This window comes from Tamandua tetradactyla, chromosome X (assembly GCF_023851605.1).
Source record: "Tamandua tetradactyla isolate mTamTet1 chromosome X, mTamTet1.pri, whole genome shotgun sequence".
Taxonomy (NCBI): domain Eukaryota; kingdom Metazoa; phylum Chordata; class Mammalia; order Pilosa; family Myrmecophagidae; genus Tamandua; species Tamandua tetradactyla.
Window position 1 is genome coordinate 130,585,988 of NC_135353.1, and position 22,305 is coordinate 130,608,292.

The 22,305-nt window shown below is 37.3% G+C and overlaps 1 protein-coding gene across 8 annotated transcripts in view; it reads left to right on the forward strand.

The window, feature by feature from the left end:
* The window catches only part of CASK (calcium/calmodulin dependent serine protein kinase), a 533,324-nt gene that overhangs the window by 442,770 nt on the left and 68,249 nt on the right, over positions 1 to 22,305 (forward strand). The gene's annotated exons all lie outside the window — the stretch shown is intronic.

The window sequence follows — 22,305 nt, forward strand, 5'->3', positions numbered from 1 at the left end:
GACCCATACCAAGGGGGAAGAAACGAAGGTAGACAATAGAAACTGAAGCTGAGTGGGCCCAAATGTTATATTTGGGGAAGACTTCAAAGCAGCCATTATATATATGTTTGAAGAATTGAAAGAAACCACATTAAAAAAAAATAAAGGAAAATGTTATGACAATGACTCAACAAATAAAGTCTCTCAATAGAAAAGTAGGAACTATAAAAAAGAACTATATAGAAATTCTAAGGTTAAAAAGCACAATAACTGAAATGAAAAAAAATTGCTAGATGGACTCAATATGAGATTTGAGATAGCTAAAGAAGAAATCATTGAACTTAATATATATCGATAGAAATTATCCTATTCAAAGAACAGAGAGAAAAAATACACCAACATACATATAAATGGAAGTCCCAAAAAGAGAAGAGAGAAAATAAAGTTGAAGAAATCATGTTCAAAACTAACCAAATTGGATGAAAGACATTAGTCTACATATCTAAGAAGCACCACAAAACACAAGTAGGATAAAGAGAGAGGCATGCCAAGACACATCATAATCAACTGCTGAGAAATCAAGAAACATCAAGCAGAAAACTGCATCATGTACAAGAAAACTAAAGAGCAGTGTCCCTCATGAACATAGATGTAGAAAGCCTTAGCAGATTCTAGTGAATTGAATCTACCAACATATATAAAGGATTTTATACCATGACAAAATGCAGCTTATCCCAATAATGCAAAGTTAGTTTAACATCCAAAAATTGATGTAGTACACAATATTAATAGAATGAAGGACAAAAAACTCACAATCATCTCAATAGCTGTAGAAAAGCATTTGACAAAATCTAAAACCCATTCATGATAAAAATTCTCAATAAACTAGAAATAGAAGGGAACTTCTTCTACCTCATAAAAGACATCTATGAGAAAGCTACAGCTAGCATCCTACTTTATGAGGAAAGACTAGATGTTTTCCTTATAAGATCAGTGTAGCAGATGGATTTTAAGGTGCGCCCCACTCCGGCCCATAATCCCTGCTTTCCGGTGTTCATACCTTTGTATAATCCCTTCCCCCTGAGTGTAGATGAGGCTTGTGACTTGCTTCTAACCAAAGGAATATGACAAAGATGATGAGATGTACATGGTTACATAGCATTATAGCGCCAGTCTTGCTTGAATCTGCCCCTCTCTATTGCTGGCTTGGAAGAAGCCAGCTGCCATGAATCCTACAGCCGCAAGGAAATGAATGCTGCCAACAACCTGAGGGAGCTTGGAAACAGAGCCTTCCCTAGTTGAGCCGCCAAATGAGAACTCAGCCCTGACCAGCACTTTGATTGCAGCCTTGTGAGGCCCTAAATAGCAGACCTAACTAAGACATGCCTGACCTTCTGACCTATGAGATAATGTGTATTGTTTTAAGCTACTAAATATGTGGTCATTTGTTAAGGAGCAATAAAAAAATTAATACAACAAGGAACAAAGCAAGATTGTCCACTTACTTCTCTACTTCTCTTCAACACTGTACTGGATTCTGACTAGTGCAATAAGGCAAGAAGAAGAAATTCAAGGTATGCAGATTGGCAAGGAAGAAGTAAAACTATCTTTATTAACAGATATGATATTACAGGTAGAATATTCTAAAGAATCTACCAAAAAATATCCTCAGCAAGGTCTCAGATACAAGATCAATATACAAAAATTAACTGTGTTTATATACAAGCAACAAATAATCTGAAAGTAAAATTAAAATTAAATAATCTGAAAGTAATCACAGTACCATCAAAAAGAATAAAATATTTAAGAGTAAATTGAACAAAAGAAGTCTAATACTTGTAACTGAAAACTAAAAAATGTTGCTGAGAAAGTGTAAAGAAGACCTAATACACGAAGAGAGCATATTGGTGGATTGGAGAACTCAATATTGTTAAGGTGGCAGTTCTCCTCACATTGATCTGTAGATTCAGTGCAATCATATCAATATACCAGTAGCTGATTTTTTAGTAGAAATTGGCAAGCTAACCCTAAAATTTGTAGGGAAATGCCAAAACAACTTTGAAAAAGAACAAACTTGGAGGACCAATTTCGATACTTACTCTAAAACTACAGTAATCGTTGTAGTATGGTATTAATGTAAGGATAGAAATACAGATCAATGGAACAGAAAAGAATCCAGAAATAAACCCTCATATTTATAGTCAATTGATGTTCAGTTGCCAAGGCAGTTCAGTGGGGAAAGCAGAGTCTTCTTTAAAAATTATTGCTGGAGCAATTGGATATCCATATACAAACAAATGAACTTAGACTCTTACTTCACACCATATATAAATTATGGATCATAGATCTTAATATAAGAGCTTAAATTATAAAAATTTGTTAAGACAATATAGGAATAAACCTTAATTATCTTGGATTTGGCAACAAGTTGTTAGGTATAATATAAGGGAACTTTGGGGAATGAATAAAATGTTCTAAAACTGAATGATGGTTGTAAAACTGTAAATTTAATAAAAATCATCAAATTGTACACTTACAATAGATAAGTTGTATAGTTTGCAACTTAGGCCTTAATAAAGCTTTTAAAAATGAAAAAAAAATAAGAGGAAGTAACATAGTTCACTTTTATTAAAAAAAAAATTGACCTTTTAGTACTATTTTCAAATAAAGCACTGTTGGAAGATCCTTCAGTAGACCATGGGTCATCTCACATCATTTGTAATACATTGTTCCCATTTGATAGCAGTTTTCAATGCTCCTGCTGTTGTACATGTGTCTTAACACCAATACAGTAAAGCCAAAAGTTCTGGGGCCCTCATCAGTGCCCAAAGCTGTCGGGGTTACCCCAGTAAATTTCACAAAACCATTATATTGAATTCCCCATCTTAAAATTTTGCTTTATACTAAAAATTAACTGTTAACTCTGCTGGCTTAAAAATGATAAATTTGTTTTTATCTCCTCAAGCCTGATTTATTAATCAGTATGTACTTGTGTCAGTTGTCTTATTTATTTGAAATTATTATGAATTACATAATTGTATCTATTTTCAGTAAGGAGGGTAGCTTCTTAGAGCGATATGTTTTACTCCATTCCATCTATATTCAAGTACATATCTGTCATTTCACAGCAGTCAGTTTTCTGGCAAATTTTATTTGACATAATATCAATATTTTATGGTAGACAGTTATGTCATAGGAAAAACCAAGTTCTCAGAATAAGACTATCCAATAGTGGGGAATTCATCCTTAGTTCCATCTCCAGGCAGTTGCTCTTTCTGAGTCCCAAGCTAGCTTCTATGGCATATATCTTTCTGGAAGGGGTGTGTTGATTTTCACTGAAAGTATTATTGACTACAGGAGTCCTTCCAGTTCCCTTACTTGCTCAGATGAATTAATTCCTAAAACAGAGTTTGGAATTTACTTTACAATACCAAAAATAATGAATCTGTTTGTCCCCTGTATCAGTGTTACCTACTGTGGTTGTCTGAAGCTATATGTATCCCAGAAAAACATGTTCTTAAATCTCATCCATTCCTGTGGGTGTAAACCCACTGTAAGTAGGCTCTTTTGATGAGGCTACTTCAGTTAAGGTATGACTCCCCTCATTTAGTATGGGACTTACTCCCATTACCAGAGTCCTTTATAAGCAGAGTGAATAGAGAAAGAGAGAAAAGAAAGCCATGAAAGCAAGAAGCCAAAATCAGGGAATCCCAAAAGAGAGGGGAGAGACCAGCAAATACTGCCATGTCCCTTGCCATGTGGCAGAGGAGCCAAAGATCACCAGCAGCCAGTCTTAGGGAAGAAAGCATCACCTTGATAATGCCTTGATTTAGACATTTTCTCGGCCTCAAACTGTAAGCTAATTGTTTAAGGCATTGTTTAAGCCGACCCATTTCATGGTATCTGTTTCAACCAGCCTAGGAAACTAAAACACCTACCGAATGCCATTCTTTTTTAATATGGGACCATAATCAAATTTACCAGCAGGCAAAGAAATTTTCAAAAAGCTTTTAAAGTACAACAAGCAATGATTCTTCTTTATGCTATTCTCAAGGAATGGAGAAGTTTCCCTCTAGAAAGGAATGTGATATGCTTAAAGAATGTGCTTAATGGGGTTAGCTTGCAGCATTCACAATCCAAGAATATAGCTCCTTTCTTCTCTTTGTGGCCCTTCAAGCATTACCTCATATCCCTTTTGACAGATGCTGTTTGTGTTGTTCTCGTTCAACGTTCTGCAGTCAGAACGCATTTATTCTAAAGCTCCTTTTACAAATCCTTGGTGTTTACCTATCCAAAATAAAAACCATATCAAAAACCAAAAATTATTCTGTTTCATCAGTAATTAAATAAAATATCATATGACACACCTTTTACTGGTGCAAATGTTGCCTCTTCCTTTAAAGCAGCAAATTAATAATAGGATATTCATTTAGTGTAAATACTAAACTATAATTGTAGATGCTTAAGAAGAACACAGGTTGGGAAATGAGGTTTTAACACATTAAAAAATAGAAAGGAAATTCATATCATAGTAATGATTTCTCATATTGGGCAAAACTCTTTTCTCTGGTGGTAACCTATTTCAGAGGATTTGGTTAAAAACAAACCCTGTCTCTACTTATCTAATTGGTATTTTTCTTATGCTTTCTTTTGCTTGCTCAAGAAATGGCATTATGATTTGTTTCTTACTGAGCTTAATTTTAGAGTTCTTTGCCAACAGAGAAAGGCCTAGAGAATATTTGAGTTAGGTCATCTCGGGCCAGTGTTTGAGTTGCTCAGAAAAATCTGCCAACTAACTAGAAATCTGCCACACTAGCCTATATTGTTAGGCCACCAAAGGGACAGTATTTTTAGGTTGAAGTAGGAGGTCAAAGCAAGTCTTAATTTCTTAAATTCAAAAATAAATCCCTGTAAGTGCAATGTTCTAATCAGACTGAGACAAAAGCAACCCTGAAGACAGACAAATAAAACCAAAACCAAGCAAAGGCCTCCTTAGGGGTACTTTTCACTATCAAGATCCAAAGTATTTTGCAATCCATTTAGGAAATCTTGAATTGCCCCAGATATACTGATTTTTCAATTACCTGATTCTCAGAAGAAAACTTTAAGAGTGAATTTAGTAAGAGTACCATGCTACCAGGCCAGCTGGGCTACTTATGACTCAAAGATACAGTCCTCATCATGATCTTACTAGAACTTGATTTAAGCTAGCATTTCACTGGGACAGCTTTTCTGGGACATCTCACCCAAGAGCTTCTAGAAATACAATTATTGGCCACTAAATATAGTATTCAGGTCTATCAGATGTCCGTTTTTTAACTCAAGTTATCCAGAATAACCTGGGCTATATGGTATTGATAACAGGCCAGCATCTTACTATAGGGTATATCTAAATTCTAGGGTGGGACTCCTACTCTTTGTTACTATGACTAGATTTGGGGGCTTCACAAGCTTTTTTTTTTAGGTAAGAAATAAGTTTAGTTTAAGATTTACAAAATGTGGCTATCTGTATGTTCTCCAAACTTTTAAAGGGGAAATTAGCACATAGAGTCGGTTGAATGATAAATGTGCAAATAAAATGGAAGTACATCCTTCAAATGGAGTGTGATACTGGTAAGTTTCACCTGCATGACTGATATTTGAGAGTTCTCTTCAGATATTTAAAACAAAAAAATTAAAATAGCTTTATAGAAATGTTATAGAATATAAATTTATGGAAATAAAAACTTTGGGTACTGATAGGATTATCATTTTTTTTTATCCCATAAAAGAAAAATGGCCTGGGTGATTTTTATTTCTTTTTGTAAATTGTCATATCTCAGTGATACCTAATTGTATTTGTAAGATGGGAAATATAAAGTGTGTCCCATAATTTAATTGTATCTCCTTAAATTTTTGAAAATACCATTTAAAATTTTGCAGTATGTCTTTCAAACTTAGGTTTTCCATCATGCAACCTTTAGATTGTTTTTGTTGTTGTTGTTGTTTTGCATGGGCAAGCACTGGGAATCGAACCTGGGTCTTCTGCATGGCAGGCAAGAATTCTGCCACTGAGCCACTGTTACACCGCCAGATTGTTTTTTTAAAGTTTCCTTTATTGTGAAATATATGTACAAAAAAGGAATAAATTTTCAAGTACATTTTAACAAGTAGTTATAGAGCAGATTTTAAAGTTTGTTATGTGTTACAGTTCCACGATTTTTCATTTTTTCTTCTAGCAACTTCAAGACACTGGCAACTGAAAGAAATATCAATATAATCATTCAGCAGGCATACTCATTTGTTAAATCCTATCTTCTTTGTTATACTCCTTCTCTTTTTTCTTTTTTGTGAAAAATAACATATATACAAAAAACAATAAATTTTCAAGAACATCGCAACCATTAGTTGTAGAACATATGTCAGAGTTTGCTATGGGTTCCAATTCCACAATTTTACGTTTTTACTTTAGTAGCTCTAAATTTACTTTAGTAGCTCTAAATTTACTTTAGTAGCTCTAAATTTTACGTTTTAGTAGCTCTACAGTACTGGAGACTAAAAGAAATACCAGTATGATGATTTAAGACTTATACTCTTTTGTTAAACCCTACCTTCTCTGTATAACTCCACCATCACCTTTGATCTTTCTCTCACTCTTTAAAGGTATTTGGGCTATGCCCATCCTAACTTTTTCATGTTGGAAGGGGCTGTCGATAATAAGGGTTAGGGGGATGGAACTATTTGATTTTCTGGCCCCTCTAGGTTTCAGGACTTATCTGGTCCAGGGATTCATCTAGAGGTTGTAGGTTTCTGGGAACTTACCCTAGTGCATGGAACCTTTGTAGAATTTTGTATATTGTTGTAGGTATTCTTTAGGATTGGCTGGAATACTTTTGGTTGGGGTTTGGCAAGTTATGAAAGGTAACAATGTCTAACTGAACCTTGTGTAAGAGTGACCTCCAGAGTAGCCTCTCGGCTCTATTTGAACTCTCTCAGCCACTGATACCTTATTTGTTACACTTCTTTTCCCCCTTTTGGCCAGGGTGGCATTGTTGATCCCACGGTGCCAGGGCCAAACTCATCCCTGGGAGTCATCTTCCACTCTGCCAGAGAGACTTTCACCCCTGAATGTCATGTCCCGTGTAGGGGAGAGGGCAATGATTTCACTTGTAGAATTGGGCTTAGAGGAAGTGAAGCCACATCTGAGCAACAAAAGAGGTCCTCTAGAAGTAACTCTTAGGCATACCTATAGGTAAGCTAAGCTTCTCTGCTAAATATATAAGTGTCACAAGAGCAATCTTCAAGATCAAGAGCTTAGCCTCTTGATTTAGGTGTCTCTAATGTTTGACACAGTATCAGGGGTTTCCCCAGTGGTATTAATAGTTCTATTTTTTTCCTCCCATCCCTCAAGGGACTTTGCCAATACTTTTTGATTATCTGCTTAATATATTCTTGGATGTATCCAGTCATTACTTAAAGCTATGCAGGATTAAAGGCCCTCATTCTTATTCTGGGCTCCCTGTGTTTGGATTGCTTAATTGAGCTATCCAGGCAGGTTGAGTTAGATGATGTGCTACAGAAAATTTAGGTTTTGGACAAAATAAACCTTTCTTCCTTTGGTCTCAAAGAGTAGATGAGGTTCTAAAATAAAGACAATGTCTTCCTTACCCCTGTGTTCTGAATTATATTAATCCCAACCTCATCGGCTTTGTGCTTATCTCTAAATACCAGGTTATACATGCATAAAACAGCCTCTCAAAATCCAGAAATAAGAATTACCACTTTGAACTCAATGTGATTGCTATAAGAGCTTACGATCTGAGCCCTTGTTTTCTTATAAGCATTTTCTAAATGAGACCATACAATATTTGCTCTTTTGTTTCTGGCTTATTTTGCCTCACCAAATGTCCCACAGGCTCATTCACAGTGTTGCATGCCTCATGATTTTGTTCCTTTTTGTAGCAGTACAGTAGTCAGTCATATGTATACACCATCGTTTGCCAGTCTACTTTTCAGGCAATGCATCATTCAGCCACCTTGATTCATTAGGCATCATGTATAATGTCCAAAGTCCACAGTCCATCAACACTCTCAATTTTAGATAATTTCATTGTTCCCAAGAGAAAGATAACCAATAAACACACCCTTACCAAATAGAAAATCCAAACCTCCCCTTAACTCTTGTCCTTCCCCCCATTATTTACCCCTGGTGTTGCTGTGGTACGGTTGATGTTTTCCTATTAAACATAGCCCATAGCATGCAATAGCAGTGTTCCCCCTAAACCCTAAACTTATACACTCTTTGTACAAGAATCATACCTTTGGAATAGTTTATGCAAGAACTTATTAATATTTGTAGTGTTAATCAGTGGAACACATAAATCTATACAACCCCTTTCAATCATGTTCACCTTCAATATGGTAATATTACTGATAGACACACTAGTGAACCACCTTCACTTCTATGTATTCCCTTACATTTGAGTTCAACCTCATTAGTTAACCGTTCTCCCACCTCTGGCTTCCATGTATATCTAGGTCTTCTATGTTCTATAAGCATATGATTTTACCTAAGTCCCCTATATTCTGTATTATAAACCTCTAGTTGTAACCTTTACCATGATCATAAAAGTGGAGTCATACAGTATCTGCCCTTTTGTGTCTGGCTTATTTCACTCAGCATTATGTCCTCAAAGCTTATCCATCTTGTCATATGCTTCAGGACATCATGTCTTACTGTTGCATAATATTCCATTGTATGTATATAATATACCACATTTTGTTAATCCACTCCTCTGTTGATGGGCCCTTGGATTGTTTCCATCTTTTGGCAATTGTGACTAATGCTGCTATGAACATCGGTGTGCAAATATCTGTTTGTGTCACTGCTTTCATCTCTTCTGGGTATATACCGAGCAGTGATATTGCCGGGTTATAGGACAACTTTATAAATAGTTTCCTAAGAAATTGTCAAACTGTCTTCCATAGCAGCCGTACCATTATATATTCCCACCAGCAGTGTATAAGTGTCCCAATTTCTCCACATCCTCTCCAACATTTGTAGTTTCCTGTTTAATAGCAGCCATTCTTATAGGTGTGAGATGGTATCTCATAGTCTTGAGCTGCATTTCTTACAGCTAATGAGAATCAGCATCTCTTCATGTGCTTTTTTTTTCTCCTTTTTTAAAAATTTATTTATTAATTTAAAAAATTAACAAACCAAATAAAACATCAACATATATAATCAGTAATTCACAACATCATCACCCAGTTGCATATTCATCATTTCTTGGAACATTTGCATCAATTCAGAAAAAGAAACAAAAAGACAATAGAAAAAGAAATAAAACAGAGAAAAGAAAAAAAAAGATTATACCTACCATAGCCCTTACCCCTTGCCCTCATTGATCACTAGCATTTCAAACTAAATTTATTTTAGCATTTGATCCCCCTATTACTTATTTTTATTCCATATGTTCTACTCATTTGTTGACAAGGTAGATAAAAGGAGCATCAGACACAAGGTTTTCACAATCACACAGTCACATTGTGACAGCTGTATCATTATTCAATCATCCTCAAGAAACATGGCTACTGGAACACAGCTCTACATTTTCAGGCAGTTCCCTCCAGCCTCTCCATTACATCTTGAATAACAAGATGATATCTACTTAATGCATAAGAATAACCTCCAGGATAACCTCTTGACTCTGTTTGGAATCTCTCAGCCATTGACACTTTGTCTCATCTCACTCTTCCCCCTTTTGGTCGAGAAGGTTTTCTCAATCCCCTGATGCTAAGTCTCAGCTCATTCTAGGGTTTTTCTCAATCCCTTGATGCTGAGTCTCAGCTCACTCTAGGATCTCTGTCCCATGTTGCCAGGAACGTCCACACCCCTGGGAGTCATATCCCACGTAGACAGGGGGAGGGTGGTGAGTTTGCTTGTTGTGTTGGCTGGAGAGAGAGGCCACATCTGAGAAACAAAAGAGGCTGCCTTAGCGGTGACTCTTAGGCCTAAATTTTAAGTAGACTTGACCTATCCTTTTTGTGGTTAAGTTTCATATGAACAAACCCCAAGACTGGGAGCTCAGCCTATAACCTTGGTTGTCCACACTGCTTGTGAGAATATCAAGAATTCAACTTGGGAAGTTGAATTTCTCCCCGTTCTCACCATTCCCCAAAGGGGGCTTTGCAAATACTTTTCCACTCACTGATCGAATCACTCTGCGATTCATCGGGACATCACTCTGGACAAACCAACAAAATCTCATGTCCTACGTGAGATTCCAAGTACTTATGGTGTTCAATCAAACTATCTACATAAGTTATATTAGGAAATGCACTAGTCAAAATATAAATTTTGTACCAAATAAACATTTTTTGCTTTAGTCTCACACATAAGGTGACATTTTAAAATATTAACTACCATCTATTTTTCAGCACCCTGCAATAATGACATTCCTTTGTTCTTCTTCATGCAAAAACATTTTTAAATTTTGTGCATTTAGTCACTATTATTATACACTCTAGGTATTCCTAGATTATACCATCTCAATCTTTAACATCTATCTTTCTTTCTGATTTCATTTATGTCCCCAGCCCTCCTCCTTCTATCATTCTCACATGCAGCTTCATTCTTCATGTGCTTTTTAGCCCTCTGTATTTGCTCTTCAGAAAAAATGTCTTTCATATCTTTAGCCCACTTTATAATTCGTTTTGTTATTGAGTTGTATGATTTATTTATGTATATAGGATATCAAATTTTTATCTGATGTATGATTTCCAATATTTTCTCCCATTGAATTGACTGCCTCTTCACTTTTTGACAAAGTCTTTGGAGGCATAAAAACATATGATTTTGAAGAGTTCCCATTTATCTATTTTCTTTTTGTTGCTTGTCCTTTGGGTGTAAAGTTTAGAAAGCTACCTCCTATTACTAGGTCTTGTAGATGTTTCCCTACGTTTTCTTCTAGGAGCATTATGGTACTGGTTCTTACATTTAGGTGTTTGATCCAATTTGGGGATAAGGGGATAAGATAAGTGTCCTCTTTCATTCTTCTGGCTATTGATATCCAGTTCTCCCATGCCCATTTATTGAAAAGGCTCTTTTGTCCCAGTTCAGTGGATTTCAGGGCCTTGTCAAAGACAAGTTTACCATGGATTTGATTGTCTATTTCTGTGCACTCGATTCGATTCCTTTGGTCAATATTTCTATCTCTGTGCCAGTACCATGCTATTTTAAGCACTGTGGCTTTATAATTAGTTTTAAAATCAGGGAGTGTTAATGCTCCCACTTTGTTCTTTTTTTATAGGATGCTTTTTGCTAATCAGGGTCTCTTTCCCTTCCAGATGAGTTTGGAAACTAGATTTTCCAAGTCTTCAGAGTAGGTTGTTGGAATTTTGATTGGAACTGCATTGAATCTGTAGATCAATTTGGTTAGAAATGACATCTTAACTACATTTAACCTTCCTATCCATAAGCATGGAATGTCTTTCCACCTATTTCGGTCTTCTTTGATTTCCTTTAGCAATGTTATATAGTTCTCTATGTACAGGTCATTTCCATCTGTAGTTGAGTTCATTCCTAGATATTTGATTCTTTTAGTTGCTATTTTGAATGGAATTTTTTCCTTAATTGGCTCCTCAGTTAGGTCATTGCTTGTGTATAGAAACAGTACTGATTTTTGCACATAAATTTTATATCCTGCCACCTTGCTGAATTAATTTATTAGCTCAGGTAACTTTATTGTAGGTTTCTCAGGATTTTCTAAGTGTAGTATTATGTCATCTGCAAATAATGAACGTTCTACTTCTTCCTTTCTATTCTAGATGTCTTTTATTTCTTTTTCCTGCCTAATTGCTCTCTCTAGAACTTCTAGGATAATGTTGAATAATAGTGGAGACAGAGGCTATCCTTGTCTTGTTTCCATTCTTAGTGGGAAAATTTTCAGCCTCTCACCATTGACTACAATGCTGGTGATGGGTTTTTCATGTATGCCTTTTATCGTGTTGAAGAATTTACCTTTGATTCCTACCTTTTGAAGTGTTTTTTATCAGAAAAGGATGTTGAATTTTGTCAAATCTTTTTTTAGCATCAATCAAGATATTCATATGATTTTTCTCTTGATTTGTTAATGTGCTGTATTACATTAACAGACTTTCTTGTGTTGAGCCATCCTTGTATTCCAGGTATAAACCCACTTGGTCATAGTGTATAATTCTTTTAATGTGTTGTTGGATTCGATTTACTAATATTTGTTTAGAATTTTTGCATCTATGTTCATTAGGGAGATTGGTCTGTAGTTTTCCTTTCTTGCAGCATATTTACCCAGTTTTGGTATTGGAGTGATGTTAACTTCATAAAATGAGTTAGATAATGTTCCTTTTTCCTCAATCCTTAGGGAAAATTTGAGCAGGATTGGTGTTAGTTCTCTTTGGAATGTTTGATAAATTCCCCTGTGAAGCACCTGGCCCTGGGCTTTCCTTTGTAGAAAGATTTTTGATGACTGATTGAATCTCTTTCCTTGTAGTTGGTTTGTTGAGATCTTCTATTTCTTCTTGAGTCATTTTAGCTTGTTCATGCGTTTCCAGGAATTTGTCCATTTCATCTAAGTTGTCTAGTTTGTTGGTGTTCTGGTTTGTTAGCAGCCAGAATGCAATATGCCAGAAGCAGAATGGCTTTTAAAAAGGGGAATTTAGGGTGGGCCACAGTGTCTCAGCAGGCAGAGTTCTCACCTGCCATGCCAGAGACCTGGGTTCGATTCCCGGTGCCTGCCCATGCAGAAAAAAAGGTGGGGGGCGGATTTAATAAGTTGCCAGTTTACAGTTCTAAGGCCATGAAAATGTCCCAATCATAAAGCAAGTCTATAAAAATGTCCAAATTAAGGCACCAACAAAAGGTTACCTTCACTCAGGTAAGGCCTGTGAAGTTTAGGCTTCCTTTCTCAACTGGAAAGGCACATGGCAAACATGGTTACATCTGCAGGCTTTCTCTCGAGGCCTCTTGCTTCATGAAGCTCCCCCCAGGGGCATTCTCCTTCATCTCCAAAGGTTGCTGACTGGTGGACTCTGTAATTCTCATGTCTCTGCTGTTCTTCTCATTCTCAAGTTTTTTCCAAAATGCTTCGTCTTTTAAAGGATTCCAGTCAAGTAATCAAGACCCACCTGGAATAGGTAGAGTCACATCTCCCTCTATTCAAAAGTTATTATCCACAATTGGGCAAGTCACATCTCTGTGAAGATAACCTAATCAAGTTTCCAACCTATAATACTAAATAGGGATTAGAAGAGACGGTTGCTCCTACAAGACTAATTAGGATTAAAACATGACTTTTCTAGGGTACATAAATCCTTTCAAACCAGCGCAGTTGGTGGGTAGTTGTTCATAGTACCCTCTTATGGCTGTTTTTTATTTCTTCAGAGTCTGTGGTAAAGACCCATCTTTGATTTCTGATTTTGTTTATTTGTATCCTCTCTCTTTTTTTCTTTGTCAGCCTTTCTAGTGGCCCATCGATTTTATTGATTTTCTCAAAGAACCAACTTTTGGTTTTATTGATTCTTTCTATTGTCCCTTTGTTGTTCCATTCATTTAACTGTGCGTTGATCTTAGTTATTTTTCTTCTTCTATTTGCTTTGATGTCAGTTTGCTGTTCTTTCACAAGTTCTTCCAGGTGAGCAGTTGAGTCCGCAATTTTTGCTCTTTCTTCTTTTTTAATATAGGCATTTAAGGCAATAAATCTCTCCCTCGGTACAGCCTTTTTCACATCCCATAAGTTCTGATATATTGTATTCTCATTTTTATTCATCTCCAGATAGCTACTGATTTCTCTAGCAATTTCTTCTTTGACCATTGTTTAAGAGTTTTTTACTTAATCTCCATATATTTGTGAAATTTCTCATTCTTTGGTGGTTACTGATTTCCACCTTCATTCCATTGTGATCAGAAAACGTGCTTTGAATAATTTCATTGTTCTTAAATTTATGAAGACCTGTTTTGTGCCCCAGCATATGATCTATCCTGGAGAATGTTCCATGAGCACTAGAGAGGAATGTATATCCTGGTGTTTCGGGGTGTAACAACCTATATATGTCTGTTAGGTCTAATTCATTTATCAAATTATTTTAATTATGTTTCTTTGTTGATCCTCTGTCTTGTTATTCTGTCTATAAAGGAGAGTGGTGTATTGAAATCTCCCGCTATTGTTGAAACATTTATTGCTCCCTTCAGTTTTGCCAATGTTTGTCTCATATACTTTGGAGCCCCTTGATTGGGAACATAGACATTTATGATTGTTATTTCTTCTTGGTTAATTATCACTTTTACTGATATATAGTGTCCTTCTTTGTCTCTTATGTCTTTACATTTAAAGTCTATTTTGTCTGATACTAATTTAGCTACTCATGCTTTCTTTTGGTTACAGCTTGCGTATAACATCTTTTTCCATCCTTTCACTTTCAGTCTGTTTGTATCCTTGCATCTCAGTTGAGTCTCTTGCAAGAAGTATTTAGCTGGATTATATTTCTTAATTCATTCTGCCAATCTGTATCTTTTAATTAGTAAGTTTGGACCATTAAAATTCAATGTTATTATTGTAAAGGCACTTCTTGAATCCACCATCTTATCTTTTGGATTTTATTTGTCAGATCTATGCATTCTTTTCCCTCTTTCTCTTTTTATCCTTTAAGTTACCCTTACTGGTACTCTTCAGTTCTGTGCCGTCCTTCAGACCTCCCTCTCCTGTCTTTTTTTTTAAGCTGGCAGAACTCCCTTTAGCACTTCTTATGGAGCCGATCTCTTGTTGACATATCTCTCAGCCTTTGTTTGTCTGTGAAAATTTTAATCTTTCTCTCAGTTTTGAAGGACAATTTCGCTTGGTAAAAATTCTTGGCTGGAAGTCTTTCTGTTTCAGGATCTTAAATGTATCATACCTCTGCCTTCTCACCTCCATAGTGCCAGTTCAGTAGTCCAAACTCAGTCTTACATGATTTCCCTTGTACATAGTAGCTTGTTTTTTTCTTGCTGCTTTCAGGATTTTCTCCTTCTCTTCAACAGTTGACAGACTGATTAGTTTGTGTCTTGGGGTAAGCTATTTGGATTTATTCTATCTGGAGTTCGTTGGGCTTCTTTGACTTCCATATTTATGTCTCTTATAAAAGTTCAGAAATTTTCCCCATTGTTTCCTCTACTAATCTTTCTAGCCCTTTACTCTTCTCTTCCCCTTCTGGGGCACCAACGATTCTTATATACGTGCCCTTTGTTTTATCCATCATTTCCGTGAGAGGCAATTCAAATTTTTCCATCTTTTTTGCCATTTACTCTTTTGTGTGTTCAAAATTAGTTGTCCTATCCTCTATTCACTTATTCTTTTTTCAGCCTCTTCAAATCTGCTGTTGTGTGTCTGTTCTAGTTTGCTAGCTGCCAGAGTGCAATATAGCAGAAATGGAATGGCCTTTAAAAAGGGGTATTTAATAGGTTGCTAGCTTATAGTTTTTAGGCCGTGGAAATGTCCCAATTAAGGCAAGTCTATAGGCCGATGAAGTTCAGGGTTTCTCTCTCAAGTGAAAAGGCGCATGGCGAACACAGTCAGGGCTTCTCTCTCAGCTGGAAGGGCACATGGTGAACATGGTGATCTTCTAGTTTCCTCTCCAGGCCTCTTGCTTCATGAAGCTCCCTGGGGGCATTCTCCTTCTTCATCTCCAAATGTCGCTGGTTGGTGGACTCTGTGGTTCTCTCGTCATTCTCATGACTCTCCTCTGTTGCTCTCCCATCACTCTCCTCATTCTCCTGTTGTTCTACAGTGTTCTCTTAAATATTTCCTCTTTAATAGGATTCCAGTAAAGTAATCAAGACCCACATAGAATGGGTGGAGACACATCTCCATCTAATCAAATTTAATATCCACTATTGGTTGAGTCAGATCTCTGTGGAGATAACCTAATCAAGTTTCCAACCTGTAGTACTGAATAGTGATAAGAAAAAAACTTTGCTCCCATAAGATTGATTAGGATGAAAACATGGCTTTTCTATGTACATAAATCCTTTCAAACTGGAACAGTGTCTAGTATATTTTTTATTTGGTCTACAGCATCTTTAATCTCTGTGATATGTACTGTTTTTCTGTTTGTTCTTTCAAATTCCTCTTTATGCTCTTCTAGTAAGTCTTCTTGATCTCCTTTATGTCATTAGCCATCCCACTGATTTTATTTAATAGAGTTATATGAACATCTGTGATCAGTTGTTCCCAAGTCTGTGTCTCCTCCGGTGTTTTAATTTGGTCATTAGACGAGGCTGTTTCTGTCTGCATCTTCATATGGTTAGTGATCTTCTGTTGTCTTTGTAGCATGTAAATATCTTAATAGGGTTATTTTGGAAGTTGGTTTCCTTCAGTAGTCTAGTATTTGTGGTACAAGTGTGGAGGAAGATGCAGGGCATGAGAGGGGCACAACAGTGTGGTGATGGGTTGCGGGTGCAGGTATATGTACAGGTCAGGGACTCTACCCTGGTTCTTCTTAGCATGGGGTGCAGGTCACAGGGTTGTGAAGGTGCAGTGCAGGGGCCGTGGGAGTGAGGGTGCAGCTCAGGTAGGCCTTGGAGTGCAGGAGCAAGATGCAGTGCAAATGACACAGAGGTAGCACAGGGTGTGAGGTGGATGGGGCGTCTGAGCAGATGTGCTGTGGCTGGTTCATGGGCAGGATGTGGGTGAGCACATAAAGCATATGGGTCATGGGTGTCAGAGTGTGGGGTACAGGGCACAGAAGTCTGGGCTCAGGGAGGGCAGGGCACTGGTGTGTCCTTGCACAGGGGGAGGAATCTAGAGGGCCCAGGATGCAGATGCATGAATGTATAGGGAGGGGGCACATGCCAGAGAGGTTGCAGGACATGTGTCAGGGTTGAGTGATAACGGGTGTACAGGGCCTTGGCATGGGTCTGCAGGTACAGGGTTGGGATTGGGTGCCCATTTGTACAGAGTGTAGGCTGTGTGGCACATTTGCACACGAGAGCACCTATCAGGTGTGGGAGAAGGGCACTTTTGTCGTGGGATGGGGCAGGGGTGCCCGTGTGTGCCAGCCAGTGGGGAGGTTGCAGAAGTCAAGAGGTCAGTGCATGGATACGTGGGTGCCTGGCATGGAGGATGTAGCTGTTCCGGTGCATGGGTCTGAGGGGCAGGGCCCTGGTGTGCCATGTACACAGGGCTCCAGTGTGGGGAGGCTTGGCAGGGTTGAACAGCTGTACGGGCTGAGTGTAGGTGTGGCCAGGGTATGAAGATGAATGCCTGCAATCTGGATGCGCAGATAACTGCCTGCAGGAGGCAGGGAGGGGTAAGTGGAGGTCGAGGGGCTGGATGTGAGTACACTGGTCTTGTGAGGGGCAGCTTGAGACTGTGCCCTTGCACGGGAGAGGTGGGACAGGCTTGCGTGCATTCACAGGGCAAGGCTGTGGGGTGGGTATGCGTGGCGAGGGGATCAGGGCAGGGGTACTTAGAGCATGTTGGGGGGCCTGGTGATGGGGTTCAGGTGCATGGGCTGTAGGGGGAGTCACAGGTTATGGGGTGGGGGTGGTGTATGTGTCGTTAGTGCTTTCAGTGAATGTGGCTTGGCTTACTTCCTTGTCCCAATCTTCCTGTCCATGCACTCTTGATGGCTCCAGGCCTCCATTTGAAAATGGGGCGCTAGCCTGTTTGTGCTAGCTGGATGGTCTCTGGTTCTCTGTGCCTCAGTTCTTGTGCTTTTTTCAACCAGGGCTTCCTTATGTGGTGTAGATGACCCTCCCAGGTCACCTATACCCTGGAATCACTCTCCCAGTTGTTTTTCTGTCACTTCTCTAGCTGTTCCTTGGATCAGGAGTGAACTTGACCTGTCCTATTCCTCCATCTCCCCAGAGCCTCTAGACTGCTTTTAAATGTACTGTTCTTCTCCAGATTTTTTATATTGTCACGTTTTATGATGCCAAAGATCTTGGGGAAAGGCATTTTCATATTTTTAACCTGAAGAGAGCAAGTTTATATATAAACTTGAACAAGAAAAAAAATAGATTTTAGATCTCAGGAGATTTTCTACAATCTCAAACTTCAGAAAATCAACTACAATGCAACACTTTATATCAATTCTCCATATTTTAGTATTAAATCACCTTTTCATAACATTTTGTTGCATTTCAAATTTATTTTAAAAGTACTGTTGGATATTGTTTTAGCTCATCTGCTGGGTTCACTGAAAAGATGTCACATTAGAACTTTGTTCCTATTAACCCAACCTTCTTCACAGACAATTCACAGAAATTGTGAAGAAAGTTCTTAATAATATAGTTGTGTCACCAGTGCAAGTCTTTTCAATTCCCATTATTATGCATTGTATGCATTGTTATTATCTGTTTTATTAGGGTCACTGGCAAATTTCATTCCATAATTTGCAGCAAAATATTTGCCTTTTGCAAATTTTAATTCTTTTCCAGCAGGAATCTTGTTTTTGAAATAAGTGAAAATGATGTCTGTAACTCTACAAACCCATTCATTATTTGGTTCCACCTACAATCTAGTGGTAAAAGTTATAGTCTTCCTACATGTCTGGCTCTCTGATTTGATTTTCTCTGAGTTATAAGAATTAAGAGTGGGTAACATAATCTACTGATTGTGATTTTATACATTCTCTGTCCACTGATCATTCTATTTTAAGTGTTGATCTTGCTAAATACTGCATATCAACTATGAGTAAAATGAAGGCTTCTATTTAAGGACTAAGAAATCAGAAAAGAGTGAGATATAATGAAGTATAGTAAAAAAAATATGATACTTGATTTAGTGTTTTTCAAGTAAATAGGAAGTGATATATTAACTGATTTCATTGTCTTTATGTTTGAAAGCACAATCTCAGGAGAGTTGAATTTATTATTATCAACTTTATTCTATTTAAAACAATACCTGAAATTTAGAATATAGTTTTCTAACTGAACTGTGCTTGCAATCCTTGGAGAAAGGAGGAGGAAGCGTGTCCATGTAGCTGTGTGTGGTCGTAGCTGACCTATTGCCAAAGACTGGCAGAGAGCAGGCCTGTCTGTGAGTGCAGTGTGTGAAACAGTCTCTTCCCCTTGCAGCTGTTCACATTTCCTTATTTGACCTTATTTTTTTAATAAAAAGTGCTGAATTAGAGAAACTAATTTCATTAGAATGAGAAAGCACATAGTGTTATATTTATTCTTGTTTTCCATCTAGGCATAATTTATCAACATTCTAAAAGGGGGGAGTGGCAGAGAGAGTTCAAATAGAGTCAAGAGGCTACTCTGCAGGTTGCTCTTACGCAAGCTTTAGTTAGACCTGGCTACCCATCACAACCTGCCAACCCCCAATCAGGACCATTCCAGCCAATCCTAAAGAACACCTAGGGTAATATATAAGATTCCATAAGGGTTCCATGCACTAGAGTAACTTTTCAGAAACCTACAACCTCCAGATGGGTCACTGGTCTGGATAAGTCCTGAAACCTAGCCCAGAGCCTCCAGAACATCAGATAGTTCCATTTCCCTACCCCATATTAGTGACAGACCCTTCCCATATAAAAATTTAGAATTGCCATAGCCCAAACATCCCTAAAGAGAGGCATGGAAAGATCAGAGGTGATGGTGGAGTTATACAGAGAAGATAGGATTTAACAAATGAATATGAATACTGAATCATTAAATTGATATCTCTTTTAGTCTCCAGTATTTTAGAGCAGCTAGAAGTGAAAACCTAAAATTGTGAAATTGTAACCCATGTCAAACTCTAAAATATGTTCTATAACTAATTGTGGTGCTATGCTTTGAAATTTATAGCTTTTTTGTATGTATGTTACTTTTCACAAAAAAAAAAGAAAGAAAAAAGTTGATTGTGATGATAAAAAAATATTTAAGCCCTCTAGCCTCCTACATTCCTGAGCAGCTAGAAGGAAAGATATGACAGGATTGTATCATAGCCCATGACAAACTCTTGGGTCTGTCCTGTAACTACTTGTTGAAGAGTGCTTTGAAAACTATTGCTTTTTTATTTCTTTGCTTTGTATTTATGTTATGCTATACAATAAAAAAAGGTTAAAAAAAAAACAAAAGCCAAACCAAAAAACAAAGGGCTGAACTTGAGAAACTGTAATTTCATTAGAACGAGAAAGCAAATAGTATTACATTTATTCTTACTTTCTGCCTAAGCATAATTTATTGACATTCTTCCCTCTGTCTTCCTCACCTTCCATACCTCAGTATTATAAATACACTTGACATCTTCAAATTTTAGAAAAGCAAATTGCAAAAGAAAATGACATTTTGTCATTTTGATCCACCTTGATTTTAAGCTTCTAGAACAGACAGGGGTTAGCAGATTACAACCCTCCAGCCAAATCCAGCCAGCCACCTATTTTTGTAATTAAGATTTTACTGGGACACAGCTACATCCATTCAATTTATGAATTGTCAGTGGCTGCTTTCTCGCTAGACAGCAGAGTTGAATACTTGAAACAGGAACCATATAACCCACAAAGCCTAAAATATTACTATCTAGACAACCCTTGTTCTAATACAGCAAGGCTTACAATGGATTAATATCTTTCAAATCATATTTAGTATCTTTCTTTCCCATGACCTAGTATTCTTTCTACAATTTTATCCCCTAAATATTTGCTGAGGTTGTCTTCCTGGCACAAGACTTCATGTGTTACTGAATTCTAATACAAGCTGAGAAAATATGGTATGAAATAAAGGACATCAGAAAGACAACGTTCTAGTCCCTGTTCTTCTACTCCTGCTGAATGACCCTGAACACATCACTTCACCTCTCAGGACCTCAGCTTTTTTCTTTTTAAAATGAAGATATTGAATCATAATGAATATCTAGTATCTCTTCTACCTTGAAAATTTGTTGAAATAAGTCAGACTTGAAACACACAAAAATAAGAATTAAATATGGTCAAAATATATTTCTTAATTTTAAGGGAAAATTTTTAAGTGTACAAGCAGGACCAAAGATAGATATCTAATTCTTAAAGAAACAAGCCAAAATAAGTATTCCCACTATGTTTATTTTTATGTTACATTGAATTTTTTTAATATCTATTTATAATTCTTGTGTATCAATTCAATTACTCATCTATTTTTTGAAGAAACATTTATTAAATGTCTCCTGTTTACTTAGCCACATGCTGAGTGGTGTTGCTTAATGTCTGAGAATGGAAAACAGAACGAATCACTTGAACAGCATGTTCTATAATCATGTACCTCATGCAGCCACTTACATAAACCTTTTTTCAGAGCTCTAGCCTCCACTACTGGAAGGCCCACAAACACAGGAGATTGCATGTATATAGTATTTAGATCTGTATTATGCATCCAGTATGCTGAATTGGTTAAAACAAGAAACGGAGTTTTTTCCCCCAGCTACACTCCTTTCAGAAATTCTTTGATGGAGCTCCCCGTTCCCTGCACATATAAATTAAGATTAGTGACTATGTGACAGAAAACTACAAAATTACAGTGGCTTAAACAACATTATTTTTTTTCTTTTTTGTAAACTAAATCCAGACATAAGTGGCTGGTAGGGCAGCTCCACAATCATTAGAGAGCCAAGTTCCTTATATCTAGTTATTCCACCACCCTTAACTCATGGTCCAGGATAGCTGTTTAAGCTCCAGTCATCAGGTCTGCATTTCAGCCAAGAAGAGAAAGAAATGTAAGAAACAGGAGGAAAAAAGAAAAGAAAAGAAGAGATGGGACACACTTTCTCCTTTATTGGGCACTGCCCAGAATTTGCACACAACACTTCTAATTACATTTCAATGGACAGAATCTGGTGTCATGGTCACACTTAGCTGCAAGAGAAGATAGAAAGTAGAGACTATTTCAAAAATCTGGTAATTCTGTTACTAAGATTTGGCAGAAAAAACAGGCAGTCTCTGTCACACACCCTCTACAGGATATATTAGGAAGATCTCAAAGCTTTGTAGTCACTTTAAAGAGTTAAGATTTTTCAGTCCAAATAAAACATTTAGTTTCATATGCAGGTCAAAGCTTGTTCTTTCTCATTAACTCAATATTGACCGGATTTAGGTCTGCAGTGTGGAGGGTCATTTCTTCTGCCTCTGAATTTTTCACTCCACCTCCTTTCTTCCCTGCTCTGCTTTTTCTTAGTCTTCTAGGAATGGGATGGGGAAGAGGATTAGAAGAATGGGACAAAAGTCATATTAATAAGCTATTGCTGTGTGTGGTTACCTCTTGGCTCTTGATGCCCTTGATGTGACAGGCATCCAAATGTTGGCTCTGTCCTGGGTTACCAGTGTGTGGCTTCTGCATCATCAGCGTGCTCTGCAGCTGACCTCATCACCACCTTC